Genomic DNA, 6271 nt, shown 5'->3' with positions numbered 1-6271 from the left:
ATACATATTATTGTTCACACATGTGAGATTTTGTCTGAAAACACTTGTGAAACCTCATGTTGGTTGGGTCGATCCATGTGTGGACCCACATCGATCATGTCGGTGAAGGGCTCTTTTTCAAGCAAGCTGCAATCAGATTGAGCTGCAAATTTTTGTGAGTGGTCATGAAGGGTAGGTATGTGTGCCTAAGGAGTTTCAGATTTTTCTGACAATTTTAGGTGTTTGTTTATTTTTTTAATTAAAAAATGACAGAAAACGAGTAAAACTCATAATAAATGCTAAATTCAATTTCAGTAACTAGTGGGACTGAGTAAATGTTGTGACATTCATGTGGAAAATTCAAATTTAATTTTTTCATGAGGTTTGGTGTAGTTTGATGTGAATTTACACAAGTGAGGGCATTTTCGGCATTGGGAAAATTGGGAGCACGTGCTGGTCTCATTTGGCGTCACCACATTACCCTACAACAGAAGTTTCACTTCAAAAAAGGTTTGACAACCTCTTAGTGCAATGAGGTCAACGTAGGTTTGACCAAACACTCAAAATTTCATATAAAGTTGAAAATTTGTTGAAATCTTTCCAAACCTTGTGTATTGGCCAATGTGTGGCTAACACTTTCCATGGAAAATAACAAACTAGAAAAAAAAATTGTTTCCCTACCAAAGCACTCACAAAAGTGAGGTGCGTAGTGAAAGATTATGCCCGTCTACCTCGAACGGGCAGTTCTTGACCATTTTTTGAGGTAGCTAACTTGAAATGGACTGAAATTTGGCATAAGGGTGCATCAACATGTGGGTAATGACGCTAGCATGCTATCTTGGCAGTTTGGTTTGAAATTTTTCAAAAATTCATCCCCTAAACTCAAGAAGAGGCATCACTTGTGAAGCATGTACATCTTAGGGTATTGGGAAAATTGGGAGCACGTGTTGGTCTGATTTGGCATCACCACATTACCCTAGAACAGAAGTTTCACTTTGAAAAAAGTTTGACAACCTCTTAGTACAATGAGGTCAACCTAGGTTTTACCAAACACTCAAAATTCCAGCCCTAATCATGGTATGAAATTCTTAGAAATTTGAAAGAATTTACATACTCGATTCATTTTTTTTATTTCTTTCTTACTTTCTTCGTATGGAGACTCCATGTTAAAGGTGGGAAAGTTTTGTAAACAAATATCCTTCACTATGTGTGATCACTAATCCGTATTTCAAATATTTTATAGTTTTTAATACCCATACTGAAAATTCTGTGCCTGCCCATCCGTCATGCGTGGGACCCATGTCAAAGTAATGGGAAAGTGGACTGACTACATGCAGGAATCCACGTTTTCACACGCACGCGTCAGACAGAGGAACCCAAACGGAAGCACCTACTGTATATCCATCGGCCCCATCGTCTCTCCCACCCGCAACTTCTATTCCCCAATCTCTGGCGAAAAACCCTGCTTGGACCTCCACCAGCGCACCACCGACCTCCCCTTCCACCGAAGATCCCGAAGATGAAGTGTGTTCGCGGAGACGAGCCGGAGGCGAGTGCGGTCGTCAACGTCGACAGAGGCGAAGGCGATGCTCCGGTAGTAGTCGACGGCGCGGAGGCGGGATCTTCTTCCGGAACTGGAGCCGCTCTTCGCCGCGCCGTGACCGTGGAGGGCTCCGCCCAACCGGCCGTGGTCGCCGTCGCTGATGAGGCCAAGGGATACGTCCTCGCTCCCGCGGCACAAGCAGATGACCAGGGCTTCGATCCGAATGACCCGTTCTACCGCCACTCCAAGCAGTACCGCGAGCTATATGGCCCCAGAGAGTGCGACGAGTTCGAAGAGGAGGCCTCAGACAACTGCAGCGAGGTACTCTACTATTCCGATCGATCCCCTGTTTTTCTTGATCTTACTGTTCACCATAGGGTTTGCTCATAGGGTAGATTGATTTGCCCTGTCTGCTACTTCTTGTACAAATTGATGATTCTGGGGTTCTTACTCATCTGATTTATGGTTTGTAGTTACTAGATTTGTAATATTTGATGCATATCTTGATTCAACTGTAATGATTCCTTTTGTGTGATGAATCATACCTGCTTAGTGTAATGCTCACTGCATTTCAAACTTAAATTCATCCGAATATGAATCATACCAGAGTGATTATGATTACAAGAATTATATTATAGGTACTATTAATTGATCTGATCCATGGATTTTATAATCACCATTTGTCTTAAACTGGTGCTTATTTATACGATGAAACCATAGTGTGTACATCATTTTTATTTGGGGAACAAATGAATTATCAGATGCATGTAATTTATGACCACCATTTTTCTTGAATTCCTGCTTATTGACGTCATGAATCCATATTGTTTTATGAATCAGTACATCTTCAGGGAACAAATGATTGATCCCTGATCCATGAAATTTATAATCACCATTTTCTCTTAAATTGGTGCTTAGTTATATTACTGAAATAATGATTGGACTACCCATGAACAATTTGTCACAACAGTTTAAATTGGTGCTTATTTATATTAGTGAAGTAATTATGTATGGTTGGATCTGGATCATAAATGTTGATTCTACATGATGATTAATTCTTAATAATGTTCATACAAAAATATTTAATGCTTGAATTGTATTTTAGTTAATTTCCTTCTCTCACTTCTTCTTTACTTTCAAAATCGCAGGAAGACTCTGAGGACGTTGACAGCGACAAGGAGGACCGGGACCGGAAGAGCCGCTTCGTTCTGAAGAAGCTGAAGACTGGCCAGATCCCTTTCCGTCGGAACGGAAAGCCTAATTGCCCATTCTGCGGCAGGGTTTTCCCGAACGATGTCGAGTGTCTGATCCAGCACACGACAGGAGTTGGAAAAGGTAGCAAGCACAAGCACAAGGCTGCTAGCAAGGCGAAGCACGCTGCCTTTGGCAAGTTCCTCAGGGACTACGTCAAGACTGGCCTCATCCCACTCGTCGGTCCAGCTGTTGGCCCTCATGTTCTCCACTAAATTTAGTTTCTGTTTAGTTGTTCCCCTGGAGGTTCATGGTTAAACTATGTCATGTTTCAAAGACTATGTTCTACTTTTGTTATTTGGAACCTGGGCAATCATACCCAGTTGTTTAAGACTATGTCATATTTATATGTTGTTTGCTGTTGCAGAAGCATTACTGTTGCACATGTTATCTCTTTTTTCATGTTGATGCACGCTGCATTTGTGTAGATGCTTTATTCTGTAGCTAAGCAAGTTTCGAGTTAATTTCGACTACCAATGTTTGGCTACACCAGAGTTGTGTAGATTACATATCCCTTTGTCCCACAAGTTTACTTCTTTTATGTCTCCTTTTTTGCGACTTGTAGTTGCTGTTGTTAGTTTCAAGTTTTGTTTTCATAAATACAATCTGTGTTGGTAATCAGCAAAATTGAAACCTCACAGGACAATGTGCACAAGGGTGCCAAATCATGCCCCAATCCATGGTGGTTTGGTCAGGTTTTTGGCGATTTCCCCCTCTTTTCGTCCGAAAACCCCTCTTTCGACACATGTCCACCATGGGGACACCATGCCACCAACTCCAAAAAATCAAAACCCATAGCAACCAAGGTGTCATATCACAATGTGCACAAGGGTGCCAAATCTTGCCCCAATCCATGGTGGTTTGGTCAGTTTTTGGCGATTCCCCCCTCTTTTCGTCCGAAAACCCCTCTTTCGACACATTTCCACCATGGGGACACCATGCCACCAACTCCAAAAAATCAAAACCCATAGAAACCAAGGTGTCATATCACAATGTGCACAAGGGTGCCAAATCTTGCCCCAATCCATGGTGGTTTGGTCAGTTTTTGGCGATTTCCCCCTCTTTTCGTCCGAAAACCCCTCTTTCGACACATGTCCACCATGGGGACACCATGCCACCAACTCCAAAAAATCAAAACCCATAGCAACCAAGGTTTCATATCACAATGTGCACAAGGGTGCCAAATCTTGCCCCAATCCATGGTGATTTGGTCAGTTTTTGGCGATTTCCCCCTCTTTTTGTCCGAAAACCCCTATTTCGACACATGTCCACCATGGGGACACCATGCCACCAATTCCAAAAAATCAAAACCCATAGCAACCAAGGTGTCATATCACAATGTGCACAAGGGTGCCAAATCTTGCCCCAATCCATGGTGTTTTGGTCAGTTTTTGGCGATTTCCCCCTCTTTTCGTCCGAAAACCCCTCTTTCGACACATCTCCACCATGGGGACACCATGCCACCAACTCCAAAAAATCAAAACCCATAGCAACCAAGGTGTCATATCTCAATGTGCACAAGGGTGCCAAATCATGCCCCAATCCATGGTGGTTTGGTCAGTTTTTTGCCATTTCCCCCTCTTTTCGTCCGAAAACCCCTCGTTCGACACATCTCCACCATGGGGACACCATGCCACCAACTCCAAAAAATCAAAACCCATAGCAACCAAGGTGTCATATCACAATGTGCACAAGGGTGCCAAATCTTGCCCCAATCCATGGTGGTTTGGTCAGTTTTTCGCCATTTCCCCCTCTTTTCGTCCGAAAACCCCTCTTTCGACACATCTCCACCATGGGGACACCATGCCACCAACTCCAAAAAATCAAAACCCATAGCAACCAAGGTGTCATATCACAATGTGCACAAGGGTGCCAAATCATGCCCCAATCCATGGTGGTTTGGTCAGTTTTTGGCCATTCCCCCCTCTTTTCGTCCGAAAACCGCTTTTTCGACACATGTCCACCATGGGGCCACCATTTTATGTTATTGTTCACCACTTTGAGATTTTTTCGATGAAAAATTTCAGAAAACGAGTAAAAGTCATAAAGAAAATTTGAGTCACAATTTTTGGTGATTTTTACGTCTGGTATGTTTTGATTTTGAAGAACTCTCCTGCTCTGAACATTTAGTTTACTAGCACTTTGAAGTACTAGGATGTACACAACATAAAATTGAAACCTCCCAGGACAATTGTTGACATATCATGGCAAAATATTTACAGTTTCAAAAGAACGGACTACTAGCCAAAAGCACCTCACGCAGGAGGGAGACCAAACCAAAAGATCAGGGGGTCATGCAGCAGAAGAGATGATCATTCCACCATCAGCAGGACTCTGTCGACCACGATCTTGCGGTAGAGCTCGTAGGAGACCCAAGCATCAATGACTGCATACTCGATGTTCATATTTGGAAGTGGGAAGTCCCCCCACAGTCTGTGCCGATGGTGGTGGAACTTCTTCTTCATATCACCGTACCATGAATCAATGAGTCTTGCTGCCATGGTAGCCATGCCAGCCCTCGCATGACCAGTGTACTTGAAGTACTCATCCTGGAGATCGACGTAGTACTCACAAGGAATCTCCATGTGCCATGTCCTCCACAGAACTCTCTTGTCACCACGAATGTCAACACTCGCAAACGTAATTCCTTCTCGAAAGAAATCGCAGATAGCCGGAGACTCCCACCAGTCAGCACTGCAGTAAACAAAGTAATGTACTAGTCACAGATCAGTTACAAATATGCAAGAACATACAGAGGAGACGAAGATGAAACAAATTAATAAATCGGGAACAATGTGTAGCAGATTTAGATCGGGAATGTACTGCTTTTCGGGAACAATGTCTAGCAGATTTAGATCGGGAATGTACTGATTTTCGGGAACAATGTCTAATGAGAGTCAAAGAGAGACACAACGGCGGCAACTAAAAAACCCCAATCGAAAGATTCAAAAAGGGGATTAGTTCTTACGCTGCGTAGTGGAACACCAGCACATGTCGACGCATGCAGAGTTGAACCACGGCGATCTTCTTCTCGTCCTCGGCTCGATGGTTGGTGTACTCAAAGTCGAGGCCCACGAACTTGTGCTCGTCCTCCTTGAGCCACTCCGTGTACATGTCGAGGACGCGGCGCACTTCCCAGGGGTCGTTTGTGTAGACCACCTCCAGGTCCTGGCCGTCGTGGATGTGGACTGCGCGCGTGCTGGACCAGTAGTACATTTGCTGCTCATCCATGTCCATGGCGACGCGGCAGCGGGAGACGAAGATACTGAGGGAGCGGAGACGACGAGAAGTGTGGAAACCAGGATGCGGTGCGAATATTGAGACGGTAGGGGAGGGATAAGGGATAAATATCATCCCCATTAATTACTCCGTGCAAATATTGAGACGGTAGACAAAGAGAATATTGACGCGGGTCTAGTCCAACTGACGTGCAGTCCAACTGACGTGCAGTCCAACTGACGCGCATTCGATCGTGTTGTCACGTCAAAACCCAGCACC

This window comes from Lolium perenne, chromosome 2 (genome assembly GCF_019359855.2).
Source record: "Lolium perenne isolate Kyuss_39 chromosome 2, Kyuss_2.0, whole genome shotgun sequence".
Taxonomy (NCBI): Eukaryota; Viridiplantae; Streptophyta; class Magnoliopsida; order Poales; family Poaceae; genus Lolium; species Lolium perenne.
This window is presented reverse-complemented; position numbering follows the sequence as displayed.